Below are 19,432 nucleotides of genomic sequence, written 5' to 3'. Positions count from 1 at the left end.
GCCATTTTCGTTTAAGTACATCTTTGATTCTGGACGGAGCAGGGGGAGCCAACGTAAAACTCACAAGGTCATTGATTGTGTAATGTAAAGTCAGATCATGCTGGATCGCTCTGTGCTGGACAGTCAAACACTCCTGTCATATTCACCAGTTCACCTGGAGAGCGTTACGCAGGCTAAAATAATTGTTGCACTCATACTTTCCTTCTGCACAATGATAAGCCGTCATACTGAATAACTCCCTTCATTAACTTGTTTGTTTTTTGAATGGTGCTTATCATTAGCTTCTAAGTGGTTGCTCATCCTTTGTTCCTTTTTCCATTTGTGAAACACCTTGTAATGACGTGTTTTAAAAGTGCTATATAGATAAAGACTAACTTACTCATCATAAAACTGAAATACAGAAAGATCAGACGTCACCCTCCTTCTGCTAGAGTTTACAAAAAGAACTTCATCGACTTCTGTTCAAATTCGAAAAAACTTTATTTGTCCCCGGGGGGCAATTCAAGGACACACAGAGCAGCAGATAATGACTATACAAACACATGTAACCTATCAACAAGAATAAAGTGTAAAAGAAGAAAAAGTGTCAAGGGTGTTAGTACAGGTTAGAATACAATCACAGAGTTGGATACGCAGACAGTAAAGTGTTTAGATGTAAGTACAAGTTAAAAAAACACAAGTCACAGAGTTAGATTCAGAGGACAGCGACGACATGAGATGTGAAAGGACATGCACGTAACAGAGGAAAGCAGACATGTGAACAGATGTATATCATGCAAACAGACATGCAGTAGACTATTGAAACAGATGTAAACAGAGCTGTAGTGTTGTAGTTTCTGCTCCGCCTCGATTTTTCATATGCACAGTGTGAGTTTTAAGGTCAGGTCGTACAGTGTTGGCACACACACGGTTAGCTTTGCTCAGGTGTCGTAAACGTCAGGCGTACAGTGCGAGTCGTTCCACAGCCTTCTTTCTGTCGTAGTGTTGGCCAAGTTTTAACCCCGCCTCTCGTCCAATGACTCGGGGCCCCCCCGCGACCCTGAGCGTTAAAAAGAGCGGTAAAGAGAAATGACGATTGTGTGCTGGACTCTTTCTGTTCCGCCAGCAGAGGCAGAAAGGAAGGTGGGCTCTTTGATTGTTTGTCTGGAGCTTCCGGTCAGTCTCACCTCTCATTTGGGTTTTTTTTTTAAAGGGCGGTTTGTAAGAAAGGATTCTCTTCATTTACTTCGTTGTAATCCACAACAATAATTGTAACCAGGATCTTTTGGCTTTATTTACGTCTCTATCACCGAAATAGTAAAGACAAAGAAAAGATGAGATAAGTATTATTAAAATGAATCATAAAAACTATTCCAACATCGATTTTTTTTTTTTTAGTGTGTGTGTGTGTGTGTGTGTGTGTGTGTGTGTGTGTGTGTGTGTGTGTGTGTGTGTGTGTGTGTGTGTGTGTGTGTGTGTGTGTGTGTGTGTGTGTGTGTGTGTGTGTGTGTGTGTGTGTGTGTGTGTGTGTGTGTGTGTGTGTGTGTGTGTGTGTGTGTGTGTGTGTGTGTGTGTGTGTGTGTGTGTGTGTGTGTGTGTGTGTGTGTGTGTGTGTGTGTGTGTGTGTGAATCCCACAGCTATCATCACTACACTAGCTCTGTCCCGTCAGTTAAAGAATTAAATCCAATAGACCTGCTCTTGACTGGATGAGCGGTGTCATGATGGTTTGAGTGTGGAGAGGAACAGACATGTTGGGGGTTGGTCACTGAGGGGAGGGAGGGAGGGGGGGAGGGAGTGCCTGGACATTTGTGTTTTCTTCGCTTCACTGAGTGCTGGTAAGCGAGCCAGACGTAGAGGGCAGGGATAGCCCGGCGTCAGTGACAGAGGGGGGTGTGTGGACGGGTGTGCCTGGGGGGCAGGTAGAATGAAGGTGAAAGAAACAGACTGAGAGCCGTGGAGCGAGGCTTTGTTTGATCAGGTGCTCGAGAACAAAGCGGTGATACAGGTTCACCCTGGTAAGTCTAACCGGGTGGATCAGTTTTATTAGGACTTTCAATCAAATTTTGTTCAAATGGAATCATTGAATCTTGTTTTCTATAATAAAATGTAAAAACAGGAAGTCACTTCTTATGGGGTTTTAACTAAAAGATTATTTTTTTAATATGGGTGCCATAATTCTTCTCAGAGAGGATATCTACGCTGACTGATGAGAATAAATCTACTACTAGAGTTTTATTACGAGAAGCTTTCTGCAAATAAACAGTTTAGTAATCTATTGCATTCATAAGACAAAATAGAATTTTCTTTATTGAATAACAATAAGATATTTGTACCTCAAAATCCCCACAGATGATCTCATTCAGACCAATTTAAAGGTGCAAACATTCCCAGACTGTTTAGTTTAACACAGTTTTATTTTGTATTTGACACAAGAGACTTGTGTTTATAGGTAGCAAAGATGTTATTGTTTAGTTTGTTGATTGCACAGGCAACGTAGATCTTTGCGGCGAAGACGCTAACTCTGCTCTGTCGGGATCAGCTGTGCGGCTAAGACGTGCTTCACTGATATCACATGATGCATTCAGGCGGGTTGGGTTACAGTGACTCAGGAGAAAATAAGTGCAAATACTGGAACCCCACAGAGTGCAACAGAAGCCCTGGTGTCGTGCCAACAAACGCAAACACAATATCACTTGTTGGGAAAAACAAAGCATTTTCAGTCATCTACAGGCAAGAGGATCAAAAATATATTCTCAGTGTACATTTACATTTCATTCACTCGTTTAAATAAATGGTATGAATGCACTCTGTAAATATAACAGACAGGATGCAGTAAATCAAACACACCCACCTGGTCATGTGAATTGACCAGAACCACTTTTGGCGAGCTGCTCACCCACAAACGCTTCATGTGGTCTCCCACTGTGCCGTGTAGCAGAGATCATATGGCAACAAAAACAAAAGACCCAGACTGAACAGAGAGAGAGAGAGAGAATGCAAAACACATTTTAATTTGTTCTCCTTGTTCAGCCCCGTCCATCTTCGCTTTTTTTTTTCACATTTATTTTTAAAGCTACAGAATTTATGGTCTTGTCGTATCATCCATTACAGTTCAACTAATGCTGACGAACAGCTGACTCTTGTTGTTGACATAAACCGATACTAGAGATAGTCACATCCTGTTTTTGAAATGATCAATAATCCATTATGATGACAAAATGTGTCATGGTGTCTGTTATAAAGCCTTTATGTTCAAACTACAGGCTGCATGATCAGATGTTAAATGTGTCCTACCATCCGCTCGAAATGGAGCATCATAGTTTCAGACAGAACAAAAACAGACCACAAAGATTACGTCAATCAACACATCAGAAGTGTGGCACAGAGACATTCATGAAATGATCATTTTAAGATCTTTTCATGTTCCAAGGTGACCGCAGCTCAGACCAAGGTGACGAAGCATACGCACAAAAAGCCCTTTTACGAAGTGCTAATAGCCTAGCGGCCTATGTGCAGAGGCTTTTAGTCCTCGTGCTAGCGGCTGTGGGTTCATCCAACCTCGGCCCTTTGCTACGAGTCCCCACTCTTTCCTCCCAACATTTCCTGTCTCTCTTCAGCTGTTCTATCCAATAAAACCAATAAGGCCCAAAAATGTACTTCGGAAAAAAGAAGAAAAAAACACTTTCACCAAAGACAGCGCGAGTTTCTGGAGTGACAGACGTGATGGGTCCATCAGATCGAATCGGCAGCGTTAGCATAGCCACCTTTGATTTCTTTACTGAAACCGGTCAAGACTTTACAGCTGCACTTCCTCCTCGACTTGTCTTCCACAAATGTTCAACCACACGTCGCCGAACATGTGAAGTCATTTTTCATAAAACACAGATGGTCTTATTTTTCTACTTTGGTGTGGTGTGTGTAGCTGTAAATGTTGCATGAATGTTGGTGGAAAGGATTAGTGTTTCCTGGAAGGTGTGTGTGTGCGTGCGTGTGTGTGTGTGTGTGTGTGTGTGGGGGGGGGGGGGTTGTGGGTACTCTGTGGGTAATGAAATGTGGCGACATTATACAAGTCCTATGCTAATCATGTAATCAGGTTTGATTGCTCGACAGAGGTGTGCACTCGCTCTAACCTTGAGGAGACGTTGATAATCAGGAGATGATGAGCCCGGGGAATTCTCTGCTTCTTACCATGACCACTTCAGTCTCTCCTTAGGCAGCTGGATGGATTGATAACGCAGGTGTGTGTTTAATTTAACAGCCTGGTTCATAAAGATTTAGAACATCATTTATTACACATTTCACCCTTGATTGGCTTTGACACTCGGCCAGTTGCTTACATTAGACACACAGGACTGACATTACACAGCAGCACACTCATGGACCAAGGTTCTGTTGAGGGATCAAATTGGACCTAATGATAAGCTGCATCGATATAAACACCTGACCTGTTTTAAGATTAGAAACCAGACCTGTCCAAGGGGAGAGCGACCAAAGAAAAGGAAAGAGTTAATCCACAACTCGTTCTTTAAATATCACTATAATACATCATGAATCATGTTGGTTTGGATTGAAAACATGGCATCCGTAAAAATCCTCATTCCAGCCTCTGCCCGAACGCTTCATGTCAGCGGCTGTCTCTTTCAGAACCCCCTCCCCAATTTCCTCTGATTGGCCAGCTTAGTTTGATGAGCTATCGAGTGGGTGTGTCCTTGAAAGAGCTGCCAGAGTGGGCTTCTCCTTCTAATGTGCTCCATCCTCGATGAAATCTGACGTCACTTTCTGGCCAAGTTCTCGTAAGTTTTCGGTCAGGTCAGCCTCCTCCCGAATGTGAAAGTTTTAGCTCCAAATGTGCCGTATGTTATGGCCCAATGCTGGGGTTGATTTGGCTTCACTTTTATACAACTGTAAGAGGTAGAGACATGTAGTCAATCTTAATATGCAGTCAGACATTAAACTCCCTCCATGGATTTGAACACCTTCAAAAAACAGAATCAAAATCACGTACTGAACTGCTGGTGTCAAGAATGACAACAAAGGTCAACACTTGCCTTTCTACATCTCGTCTGTGAAGAGCGATTCCAAATGGCTGCCATTCATTTATTGAATGAATTGAATTTATAAGCTTTTTTTGCCAGTCCACTTTGCGCCTGCTCCGTCACATCCAGAGTCATTCTCTCTAACATTTCAACTTTTCAAAGTCAGTGAGCGAGAGGACAAATCCGAGGTGTAGTAGATCCAAGGTTCATACTGGCTGCGTAAACAGCCGGTATGTTGACCTCCAAGTCACTCAAACCTCATCTGCCAGCGCCGACCACTCGAGGTAATGCACACAACTTTTAGGCAATGAATATGCAATAGACAGCGCTGTTATAAACAAGGCTTCTATTCTGTGTTCGGGCTGTCAGCAGTAGTTAATCGGGGTTAATTAAGGTCTTAAATTAATGCATTCATATTCACATTCACATTTACGCAATTGTGCTATTTTGTCCCTGAAAAATGTGACAAACAATTCATTTAATACATGCGATAGAAGATGTGATCAATCACATTTGACAATTTAAATTAAGTGATTAATCCTGATTTTAAAAATGTAATTGTTTAACAGCCCTGCTCTGTAGTAATGGGATGTTTGTTTTTGGCATTCAAATGTAATATGGATACATGTTAAATGAACTTACCAAGAATGATTTGTTTCTCAAATCCACATTTCTCTAGTAGATTTACGTCACAAAACTTTCATTAAAAACACTTTTAAAAGTGGCTTCTAACATCTCAAACACAATCTCAAATGTCATCCATTTCCAAGACACTTAAATCTGACTCATAACCTTTGTCTGAAATGGTCCTTTGTGTAAAAAGGCTTTTAAGTTTGTGTTTAGGACGGCTCCATTCAACTGAAGCGTTAGAAAACAATGGGTAGGAAGGTAGGAAGTAAGAAGCTGCTCACCTCTGACGATGGTTTCTTTTCATCCTTCGTCGTTTTGCTTATTTCTGGGTATTTCAGGGATCCCATTGTTTTCTCTTTTTATGTGGGTGTAGTTTTTAAAGTCTGTATAAAAAGTTCACAGGTGAGCATGCCTCACAGTAAATGGAAAAGGAACAACATCACTGCGCCTTTGAACGGCTTATTTCACTTTCAAAATAAACTCCTGTGCAGGCAGGATGAGTCAAACGTGATGGCCACATTGTGACATCACACATTTCACCTTTTTACTGTCCACTCGAGCTGTTTGGCTTATAAAAAACATTTAATAAAAAAATATTGATTATTTTATTCTCTAAGTTAGTGCCTTATATTTGTTTGCGGTTAATACACGTCCATGCACATTTGCTGCTGCTGTTGTTTTTCCCCCACATATTGTGAAATGCACTTTTGTACATTATCTTGAATTTTTTATTTTTATCCTATATATTTTTAAAATCTTTTTACAGTTAGTTTACACCGTGGTTCAGGGAAAACGTTTTTTTTTTGTCAGTCCTTCTGTATGTCCAGCACATGTGCTTCTGTAGTTGTGCAGAATGCACGTGTGCTGCAACAAGGCCATGAACATGTTTCTGATCTTTGTGCATGATACTCTGCAGACCTCTGTGTCCACTTGATGTAGAAATGTATTCTTGTTGCACGCCATGATGTCAGTGTGTGTACAAGTCTGCTCGGCGCTCCATGTGTACTATCCTGTGGGCCTGAAGGGCCTCTATAGCAGTGTCCACTCCATCTCTTTAACAAGGTGCCTTCAGTAATAACATGACCCACTTTAAAGACCAGGCAGAGCACCAGGAGACTCTGAACAACTCGCACTGTGTTTTTCTTTATGGACTGGTCGCTTCTATCTCCAGGAATCCTTTTGTTTGCACGAAAGAGTTTCCACCAAACCAGTCTTCAAATGTCAAAGGGATACTAGTAAAATGTGCTTTGATTAAAAAGAAACGACATTTGAAATCATTGAACTCAATTTGGAGTAATTTCTTGTAATTATTTCACAGAAATGTCAAATCTCCTGTTAAAACATCGACAATGTTTTTCTGCAGTTTAGAGACGACGCTCTCTCTCTTTCGCTTTGAGGCATCTTTTGGTTAAAAATAAGACTGAAGTGAACCGTAAATTGTCTTTAGTAAAAGAGGTTGATGGTTCACATTCATGTTCATGAGAATGTGTATTTTATTTTAAAAGCCCTTAAATGAAGTACAAAAATCCAGAACCGTCTCTTTGAAACATTTCAAACCTAATGCATGGCATGAGCAGAAAGATAAACATCCTCCTTTGAGTCTTCTTCCTCAGCCGTTGCCAAAGCAGCACTCTGAGCTGTTTGCTACAAAATGCAGCTGAACCCTGTCCAGCTGAGCACTGCTGCATGGTCAAACAGAGCTGTGCAATGAATTGCAACCCGTTCAGTTGAAGACGTCAACCCCAGGAGTCCGTTTGCCCTGGAGCGAACACATTTGGGCTGCTGAACGCTCCCTCGATGACATTATTCAGAGAGGAGGTTTGTGGGGGTGCGGGAGTGAGAACATGCTTCAGGGGAAGAAAAACATGGCGTCGATCTGGGAAACGATTAAATCCAGATTCCAACCGACAACATTTCTCATCCCCCCCAGAGGGAAGTGACACGGGTTGCGGCACAGAGAGAAAGACGGAGGGGGAGAGAGAGAGGGGGAGCGAGCGCGAGAGATGCAGGAGGAAAGAGAGAGATTATGTGCGAGAATGTGCTGGTTATCTTAATTAAATGGAAGTGCATTTTATCCTCCTCCTATTGATTTGTGCCAGAGGCAGAGTGTGTTTTTCAAAGGGAGAGTGTGCTCTGTAATGCTGGTTTGGAGGCTGTTTTTTTTTTTTTTTTTTAAATATTCTTGTGGCGGGTGTGACTATTGCAGTTGACAAACTATTGAGATAATCATTAAAAAGAAGAACAAAGCTGAGCTATGTACTGCTGCCAGACTTGATTTAGCTCATGCCTTAAAGTTGCAGAGCCATACGTACCAATTGATGACATATGATATGCATGAGGCAGAATGAGAGTGGGGCATATTTGCAGAGGTGTCTGTTTGCATGGGTGCTTCCTTTCTGTGTGCATTTGTATGTGTTTTGTATCTCGCCCGTGAGCGCTCTATTTGCCTGTGCTGATACCAACCCAGCGAGAGCAGCCAGGCCTCACAGGTCGCAGGCAGAGAGTGATGCATTTTGATTTCCCCTTCCCTCCCCCTCCGTCATCCATCCATTCGTTTTGATTTGGGGAAGTTAATGTTAACAGTTTTGTCAAGCGCACTGTGCTGCAGGCTACACTCTTTAAGTATATCTTTGTAATTTAAGTGACCTACTTTCTGGCAGGGACTTTTTCCTATTACTGGGAATGACATTTCATTTAGGCTCCATCATTCATCTTTCCCACTTTGGGCTCCTGCTACTCGCCCCCCTCCCTCTCTCTTTCTTTGTTTTTTACCCCGTCTCTTTTGTTTCTTCCTTTCTATTAACTTCTACCTATCTGCCTTTCTACCCTCTCAACTGTGTCTGACAACTGATTTAAACAATCCCTTTTCCTCTTCTTATACATACACACCACCACAATCACATTTTACTTATGCTGTTGAGAGGCGTGTCTATTTGTTGCAGAGAGATCTAAATGTTGACTTAGTTTTTTGTCAGCAAAGTTGGATCCTAAATGTTCATGTCAGTAATGTAAAAATGCATGAAAGTATTATTTCACTGACGTCCGGTCTTGTTTTTTAAAATCTCCAAATATTGGGGTTTTGTAATACACTACAATCGTGTGTGCAGCGTGTCTAATACAAGCAGCAACCTCAGGAGTTTGAAAAACAAAGCACTTATGGAGTGCAAAAAACTGAAGCAAATGTATCATTATTAATTTTCCCAAGTTTAAGTGAGTATTTTTGTTCTCTTACCCTGATATAATGGTAGGGGAAACACTGACGTGTCATCCCAGGTCATCCACTTAGCTTGGAAAGCTATTATATAAGCCACAAATGGATAACAGACTTTGATAAATAAATAACCACATATGTGTAGCACAGTAAAAACAAACTAATCCAGACTTGAAAATATCACATCATTGACGAGGTTGATGGCATCCATGATGCTGATGAGCCTTGGGTTCCTCTTTGGGTAAGGACGGAGCAGCTAATTTAATAACAAAAAGAAAATGTGTTTTTCTTCTCGTCTAAAATCCCACACAGAGGTTCGCTTCATTATTATAACCCCTCAGGGGCTTTAGGGTGAGCCACATGACTAAATTGAGTTCAACCACCCAGAGGAGTTCTCTGCAGGTGAACAAACAAACTCTTCCCTTCAAGCAGCAGACAAAATCTCTGTATTCAATTCATTTATACATTTTAAGGTTTGGCATAAAGTGATGTGTTGAAGATATTTGTAATCTTTTGTTCGAAATTTAGGTAAAAGTTGTTGCTGCTAAAATCTTAGTGTTCCTCAAAGCATTACTTTATATAAAATAGTTCAATGATTGTCATCCCTAAAAAAATGAAATAAAAAGTTACCTGGTTGGTTTGCTTACCTAGCTAGTAGCTGTGGCTCAGTTGGTCGAGTCGGTCATCTCCTAACCAGAGGGGGTTCGATCCCCAGCTCATGCAGCAGCATGTCCGATGTGTCCTTTGGCGTATGAATGTGTATGTATGGGGTTAATTACTTCTGATGGTCACTTTACATAGCAGCCTCTACCATTAGTGTTTGAATGTGTAGGTTTGACCTGCGGTTTAAAAGTGCATTAAGTAGTCAGATAACTAGATTCGAGTCGATTTTATCTGCTCAGTTTGGACCATAAACTGTAAAAGAAATGGACATAGCTACAGTGACTGCTGTTTTAGATCAGCAAATTTGACAATTCTCATCTTGGCCTGAATGAGGCAGCAGTGAGGGGAGAAGAAGGTGGACATGCTTTACTACCTGCTGACAATCAAAAAGAATGCAGGTTAGAAACAACTGTGAGTCTGCTGAGGCGTTTTCATCATATAGCGTATTATTAATTGCAAATTATGTGAGACATTTTCTGTCAGACCGTGGACATAGACTTCTCTGATTTTACACTGACCTTTGAGGGAAAATCCCTCTCACCTTTTGAGGCATCAAAGCCAGTGTCTCTCTGCTATAAAACATTCTGCATGAGACATAATGGACTTCTCTTATCTGAGCCTATAAATGTTAAAAAGGCCTGGTATGCAGCCCTGAGGTGCATCTCACATAAAAGCAATCTTATTTCCAATAACTGCACTCTGCGCAAACATTTTCCACTCACCTTCATCTGTGGGAATTTGCATTAACTTACAGGCTGAAGGGTATATTTAGTAGGTGGAATTATGCTGATGGCGAATAACATGAGAAGGGTTCATCTTTGAGGGAGATCAATCAGTGATATGCATTCGGCTCCTACGTTTGTTCAGCCGGCCTGACGCGTGTGCATATCCGCTTAGCCTTCCTCCATCTGATAGCGCCATCGTTTTAATTTGCCACGCTTGTAGCCTAATGCTGAAAGATTGCAGGTCACCTTCAGCTACAGCTTCTCCCATTTTTCCCTCCTCATTCCATATTTTCGGAAGTGATAATTCCTCTCTGGGGTCAAATGCTTCAAAAGCAGCCCATCAGACTCTAAGAATATCAAAGAGCGGGGCAACACTGAAGCACTTCTCCTTTCAAAATGACCCGTATTACTCTGTCATAACTTCATGATTGCTGCAGTTATAGTGGAGTAAAAATGATCGGTTGATCATTGGAGCTCAGTCACGTGGAACAACGCATGAACCGAAAAATATGGGAAAGAAGGTCTGACTGTTGAGCGATGGGCAAAGAAGAAAATGCATGCAAACCTCATTCTGGTGCATTGGCAGCAACTGAAGAGGTTGACCACACCCTGAATGGAAATGGCCAACAGCTGAACAACGACAGCTAATGTTCACTCTCACTGACGGGGGAAGAAGTGATTCAGTGATTAGTCTCTTGATTGATACAATCATAATCCCAGGGATAACATATTCATAGATCTGTATCCAGACAGATACAGGAGTCATGTTCGAGAAATCTGTTGAGAAGTGGTTTGTGCAGAATGCCAAGGTACAATCATCATTCATCAACATAGAGAGTGAGTGTTACATAATTCCACACAGTTTATACAATGAGCCTCTCCGCAGATGCATCATGGATGCAGGACAATAATGAACCCATTTCTCAGAGCGCTCCAGAGGTTTTCAAAGTGGAGCTATTATAGCTGTCAAATACAGACTACAGATGTGAACACAAGACACTGGTCGAGGGTAGCTACAGATGTAGATTAGCTTTGGGGCTAACTCTGGTACAATGCATCAAATGTCCACTCTTATGTGTCAAATTGTACATGGTCCAAATGTATGAAATGAAAACAACACAGTGGAGACATAAAGAATGTCTGGATGTTACAAGGAAAGTTGCTGGATTTGTTCCAATGGTCAAAACTTTCAAACTTTATATTCAACCACTATCACAGCTGTCTTTGTTGCACGTCTAAGTTTAGTCAGAAGTCATTAACTACGATGTAACATACTCATTTAAGCACATTTCAAATCATGCTGAAGACTTTGTATTTCAACCATAACTGCAGGATTTATCAAGCAGCAACCTCGAAGGCTGAAAACTTGAGGAAACTAAAGGACAGTTCCTCAAGCATCCACTTCAGACTGGCTCCAAAAGTGAGTCAATCAACATAGAGCCCCGTGTACATTAGCACAACTTAAAGCAGCAAAAACAGACATGGTCACAGCCAAATAATAACAGGAACAAATTATATGTTGGTAGCCAAGCATACGGCGACACATACTTTGTATAACTACCAATTTATGAATCTCTCTGTTTCTCATTTGCAAAGTTCAGTGTTTACAATCTTTCAAAACAAATATCTAGGACTTGGCTGAAACAATGCAAGAATTTTATCCATTTACGTGTTGAAAACACGCTGCATATTTGTGCCTTACTCCTGTGGAGTGAAAGTAAAAATGGCTCCCCTAATACCCTTGTGTTTTCTCCCTGCAATCACTACTCTCATTCCAGTGAAAAGCTTTCCTTCGGGCCTGAGATTTCTGCACTCTCCCGAGCACAATAATAACACTCATTTGCGGATGGAGGCGAGTGATGGATAGGCTCTCCATGTCTGGTTGCACAGTGTTTTCTGGACTCTTATAGAGTTGCTTTTGTTCCTGATAGAAGTGGGATGCTGCATGTGGGAATGAACATAGTGTCCGTCTGTTTATCTGCAGTAAAATGATTAGTTTTCTGTAGATTAATTCCGAGACACATGCTACTTTTTTGATTAAACTGAATGGTTTATCAGCTCATTATTCCATATTAAGACCGAATGGTATGTGATTGTGTAATGAAGAAATGATTATCCTTTCCCTGTAGTTATAATCTGAAATGATAGAGAACATGCTGCCTATTTGTTAAAGAAATGTGCTCTGACTTAAATCTTTAATTAGTTTCATTATGAGAGGTCAGTTTGCACACATGCACGTATCTCTCTAATGTCTTGATGTTTCCCTATAAAAACCAAATACATTTAGCTATGGGGTCCTTTTGTCTCTGCTGGAGTTTGAAGGAGATTTCTGAGACGGATGTGAAGTCAAAGCTCTGCTGCAGTTTGTTTTTATCATCCACATAATGATTCACTGATGTTGTTTATTAGCCTTACTACTTGCCAAAAAGAAGATGACAAATAACTTAAACTTGAGCTGCATGTTAAATAATTTAATGTTTGTAAAGAACAATACTATAAAACTAAAGCCCTTTTAAACCTGAATTAGTGAAATCTTTGTCACAGACAAGATTCCTTTCTATCTACAGGAAATCTTTGCAGAGCGCCTGTTGCAAAGAAGTGTGGAAAATGCATGGACTTATTTAAAGTGAAGGAGTATATACTAACTTCTTGTGACTCTTTGGACAACAATGGACTTTGAACTGTATATATTCAAGACCCCATGGTGTTCTTTATATGGTATATTTATTGTTTGTGTCTTTAAATAAATGTGAAAACTAAATAAATGAAAAGTTTAAAAAAGAAAAAGAAATTCTCCAAACTAGCTGAGTCATACTCGATGCACTTCATTGCAGTGCTTTTGAGAAACGGGCCTCAATAGTTGAGACTCATCAGCATCATGGTTTTCCCTTTGATATCTTCTGGCAGCTCTCTTCATGTTGTAAAAGTTTCCCAAACTTTTTAGCTGTTTAGCACAAATTGAGTAAGCCAAAGTGGAAGACAGAAAGTACTTGAACAACTGGCTCAGACTCCAGGAAATGAAGATGGTAGGGTCATTGTGGCATCAATCTCAAAACCCATCAGTGGTTATAAATGTTCGTCCACATCTTATTTTTCTCTTAGTGACGGTTGTACCTCACAGTTTGACCAGCATCTGAATATGTGTTGGATATTACAGATCTCTAGAATTGGAAATGTAGCTGTAATTATGTAGATAAATGTTAATGGAAATGAATTAAACGCTACATTGTTGTCAGGTGATCGCTGATGTATTGTAGGTTGGCATTACTGTTGTAGTCAGCCTCCTTTGCTCTGAATAGAAAAGGCTATCCTGCATCAGATAAAGCTTGCTGAAACAATACTGAAAAACCATATTCAGACATCAAATATCCTGTTAGTATTCATAAACTAATTGCAGTGATCTGAATGGTGTCAACCTCTGGATGCCGTGTGCAAAAACATTCAACTTGGTACCGTCAAAATCGTCCAGCTCAATTTATGAAATAGGAATAGTATCAATGTCTCATTGTAAATCTTTACTAGTTCATGGACTAGTCAGAGTTAGAGACACTGGCATGAGTAAGAATTAAAATCTTTAAATGCATAATACCACTAGAATGAAGATTTGTGTTGTGCATACCAACTACTGTCAGGGCTATCATCCTCTAAATGTTTGAAAATTGAATCGGAAATGCACAGAAAACAATATTAAAATGGCCAAGAGACGTGCAAATAAAACTTGGTACAAAAATAAAGAACAGCAGGAGAAACTATTTAATTCTGGCCAAGGTTGTGAGGTGTATTACCAGAAACCCTTAAAAGGGTTTACTATTTGTTTTTCATACACACTCCCACCCTGTTGCCGAATTGAGAGTCAGGTTAGTGGACTGTTGGCTCAGTCGGTCTGTTTGTTTGAGGTGTCACAGTCCTGTTTGTTGTGTTTAGATGCTAGAAAGCTTTGCCGTTTTGGCTCGGCTCATCTAGTGTTTCTCTGCTGTGGGCGTGTGTCACGGTTGAGGTAATACGGCGTGAACATGAGACCTGGATCTGGCCAAGCCTGGGACCATTTCCAAACACACACACACACACACACACACACACACACACACACACACACACACACACACACACACACACACACACACACACACACACACACACACACACACACACACACACACACACACACACACACACACACACACACACACACACACACACACACACACACACACACACACACACACACACACACACACACACACACACACACACACACACACACACACACACACACACACACACACACACACACACACACACACACACACACACACACACACACACACACACACACACACACACACACACACACACACACACACACACACACACACACACACACACACACACACACACACACACACACACACACACACACACACACACACACACACACACACACACACACACACACACACACACACACACACACACACACACACACACACACACACACACACACACACACACACACACACACACACACACACACACACACACACACACACACACACACACACACACACACACACACACACACACACACACACACACACACACACACACACACACACACACACACACACACACACACACACACACACACACACACACACACACACACACACACACACACACACACACACACACACACACACACACACACACACACACACACACACACACACACACACACACACACACACACACACACACACACACACACACACACACACACACACACACACACACACACACACACACACACACACACACACACACACACACACACACACACACACACACACACACACACACACACACACACACACACACACACACACACACACACACACACACACACACACACACACACACACACACACACACACACACACACACACACACACACACACACACACACACACACACACACACACACACACACACACACACACACACACACACACACACACACACACACACACCCTTGTCTTTGGGGCATTGTAGGGACACCAGAGCAGAACACGTATTCTAGGAGCCTCCCTCTCTGCAGGTTGTACAGCATGCAAAATAAATCAGGAACATCAAAGATGTGTTTTCTGACTAAGAACACCTTCAGGGGAACAGGCAATCAGTAAAAAGTGAGTTTATCATGCCAATCACTCGTGTCAAGTCTTCATCATAACAGACATCCATTTTTATAAATGGCCTAATTTAGAGTGAAAAATGGAGGGTAGGTTTTAGAGTGTGGCTACCTGCATGTGATTGACAGGTGGCCAATTTGGCAAACTGAAGAGTGACTTGTTCAGTATTTGGTTGTAAATAAAACACGCTCTAAGGTGCTCGTACCGTTGACTGTATGAAACATGGACATAGTCTCAGGGAAATCATTTATTGGTTACTAGGGTGCAGTTTTGAAGCCAAACAATAATGGTTTCTGTCTCAAATGAACTCTAAACCAGCAGAAGGTAGAGCTGAGGCAAACCTTAAACGTCCCACATTGTGCCCTTTTGGGGTTGATATATCTATATCATGTGTCTACTGAATTAATGGTGTCTGTTTTCATGTACTGCTGTTCCACGCAGGCTCACTCAGCTCCCATAGGAGAAGCTGCGTTTCCGCGGACTTTGAATTTTAGCAAATCAATGTGCCTAGACATGAACAAGACACCTGGAAAACACACTAAAGACTAAAGAGCATCTAAAACCAGAAAAAGCTGAATATGGGAGCTTTAAGCTTCCTTGTAAACAGTTACAATGAGTCCACCTTTCAGTCCGATCAGCCACACCCCTAATTATGAATAATTCTAAGGGTCTGATTGAAAAAAAAAAAAAAAAAAAAAAAAAAAAATTTGTACCAGACTGTAAACAGTTAATTTCTGCTGATGCATTTTAGAAAGGGTGTAAAAAGGATTTCCTGCTCTTTTGCAGACAGCTTCCAGTGGGCACTCAAGAAACTGCATTTTTTTTTACCAGAGTTTGAGCTTAGTTTGAATATTTAGTTTCAAGCCGGTTTTTCGATGACCAACATATATATTTGGGTTTGTTTTAGTTAAATTGAATTCTGGTTAAGCCTTCTTTTGCATTAGAAATACCTGATCATTTGGCATATGCTAACACCTAGCTTATCTTTGACTTCACACTCTTTTCCAAATATGGTCACGTCTGACTTCAGACAAAAACAGATAGAGACAACAGCCGAAGCAAGTTTGAGGCTTCAAAACAGTCGACACAACAATGACTGATCCCCCAATGGCTTATTTTAAATTGAGTCTATGCTATCACTAGCTAAGTCACTGGTGCTCTTCTGACCTTTTCCTTTAATCGTGTGGTGACTTCTACACAGCTTCCTGTTTGGGAAAAGCACATTTTTGTAAAGTTGTCCAGTAGCTTTGCCTGGAGTGTCACTGTTTACACGCTGACATGATGCAAAGTGAGGCGAGAGGTGAGACACAGCCACATATAGAGCCCAGGGCTGGGCCAACAATAACACAATGTTCAGAATATCCTTGTAAGGATTTCTCTTTCAGAAGTCACATGGTTGACACGGCAGCAGCATGAAAAAGGTATACCAGCGTTACATTTCATACCTGGCTCTATTCACTGACCTCAGAACAACTCAATAAAAGTCAATTTCTTCTACTAATTGTCAAACATCTCCACTGCTTTTACTGAGTGTAACCATACAAAGGAGTGTGTGTGTGTGTGTGTGTGTGTGTGTGTGTGTGTGTGTGTGTGTGTTGATGCTTGTCATGTTGCATATGCATACATTGTGCCCAGAGGCTCAATGTGGCAGCACAGAGCACAACACTCTGCGATCATACCGGCTGATGGGGGTAAAACAAGGGGGGAAAAGCATCATTATTTGAAGAAAGATAAACGTAATGGAAATCTGGTATCCAAGTTATATATGTGTAAATCACAGCTATTAGGTGCTTTGCATGCGTCCATGCATACAAATCATGGTGTATAAACAAAAACTTAACTCTTCACTCCTTCAGATGGAGACAGATTTGTTTATTGTGTGAGTTAGGTGAAATTGAGTCCTGGATTATGTTGTACATGATATTTGAAATAGATCGCTGGAGTCTTCCAGTACCGTAACACCTCATGGTACATGTGTCTGTCCAATACTTTGAATTCTGAATTGTTCCACTAAATAAAAATCTGCTGAAAGCTTGCACTCCAACCACTCCAGAAACTCTATATGAATCATCAAATCATGTTAATAATGGTAAACAGCATTGTCTCTGATCCTTACCCCCCACCATGTGGTGCTTTCAGTGAATGACCTTTCTTTGGACAGGGCAGTGGGATAAAGTAAGAAATCAGGATAGAGAGTGGGGAATGATACAGGGAAGGAGGACCTCGCCCATCTGTGCCCCAATTTTCTCTCTTTCCATGTCAAAAAACAAAGTTATCAGTCAATAAATTAATCACAATCAGCGCCATCGATTGACACATTTAAGGGATTTGACTCGTTATCAACACTCTTTCTATGGACTCAAACATTTGGCTTTGAAATGGCTGGTTTGTCTGAATTGATGACGATCAGACAGGTTTTCAAAATCCAGATTGCCAGATAGACATAGAAAACAAAGAAACATTTCTTCTTGCTTTGTCATTCTGTATATAATTCATTTTTTGGCGTATTGTTCTGATTCTTCTCCATCAGACATATTTAATTGCCTTCTATTGTATTGGTGGCGTTGTTTAAAGAATAGTCTTTTTTATTGTTGCTGTTCTTACACAGATGAAAACAAACCCAGCTCCTCATTCTGATGTGCATTCTGGGTTTGTTCTATTGTTCAGTACATGACAGTATGTGCAGCATCGGCCGTGACATAACCCCACCTTATCATCCAAACACATTATGCTGTCCACTGTGGGACCTCTGTGGACTGTATCTGTTTCTTCATCTGGCGTTGACACACACAGTCAGGGAGTAGTTACGGGGTCATCCTGTCATGTCATGGGGCTGCTGCATGAATGACTGTATCTGTGTGTGGCTGCACGTGTGTATTTTTGTGCCTTACTCACGATATCCGTTGTCTGTGTGTGTGTGTGTGTGTGTGTGTGTGTGTGTGTACATTGTGCTTCCAACGTCTTTGTGTTTGCACAGTCGGGATCAGAGTAGTTGGTGTTTGTGTGTCTGTTCCTGGGCTGCAAATGTGTGTGACTAAGTGTTGCTTTGGTTGGTGGAAGCAGGAACATCCAGGAGTCAAATTAGCCCAACCGTAGAGGCCAATCTGTAACATGTAATCAGTATTAGAGCAGCGTTTTGTTGCTTTGTGCTTGAGTTGTTCATCATCTGACCAGAAGCTTATCCATTATTTGTTACTATAGGGGCATCTTAAAGTGATGCATTTTACATTTTAGAGATCACTTGCTCGTTATAAAAACATCACATTTAACCTCGAAAGTTGCATTCGTATGGACCCAGGTAGACGATAAATGGGGGAAAAAAGAACGAGTGCATGGTGGTAAAATCAGAGGAGGGTGCAACGAACAGACCAAGGTTAAAATATTTGGGCTTATTGGAATCCTTCACAAATAAATATACAACCTAATGTATCATAGCTCCCGTAACCAATGAGAAAACATTGACAATCCTGACAAAGGGAAGCTTTTTAGTGCAATCACATACTTTCTGAAAAAAAAACGCTTTCCTGTCATTGTCCAACCTCATACAGTACTTGTTTGTCCGGTGCCGATTTTTCTTTTTCTCACCCTCTATCATCCACCAAGGGCTGACAAGTAGTTTTGAGTAGTGGGGTGTCCCAGCTTTGGGAGGGTTGACATGAAGTAATCTAAACTCACATGTCTTAAGATCAGTTATTTGCCAAATCTGTCTCCGTTTTAGTTTAACGTCTGACATTTAGGTATTGCACAGTTTCATAACTCTTCAGTTGTGATTCATTAAGCCAAAGAGTTATCTGTTAATTTGCATAGTTAGGGGTGTGGCTATGTTGACTGACAGGTGGACACATTCTTGATGTTGTTTAGGAGGCTTAAAACCCGCCTCAGCTCCACCTTTTTGTCTTTTTTGTAGCATTTCCAAGATGGTGGTCACCAATTCTAGGCTTTAAAACGCCTCCTCAGACACCAAAGGGTGGCGTCAATGAGAATGGATGTCTGTATAT

At 41.2% G+C, this 19,432-nt stretch overlaps 1 protein-coding gene across 1 annotated transcript in view; it reads left to right on the top strand.

Annotated features, from left to right (window-relative positions):
* The window catches only part of nrxn3a (neurexin 3a), a 136,110-nt gene that overhangs the window by 23,292 nt on the left and 93,386 nt on the right, over positions 1-19,432 (top strand). The gene's annotated exons all lie outside the window — the stretch shown is intronic.

Source organism: Symphodus melops (genome assembly GCF_947650265.1).
Source record: "Symphodus melops genome assembly, chromosome: 19".
Lineage (NCBI taxonomy): Eukaryota > Metazoa > Chordata > Actinopteri > Labriformes > Labridae > Symphodus > Symphodus melops.
Note: the sequence above shows the minus strand (reverse complement) of the source record. Positions and strands in the feature narration are given on the sequence as shown.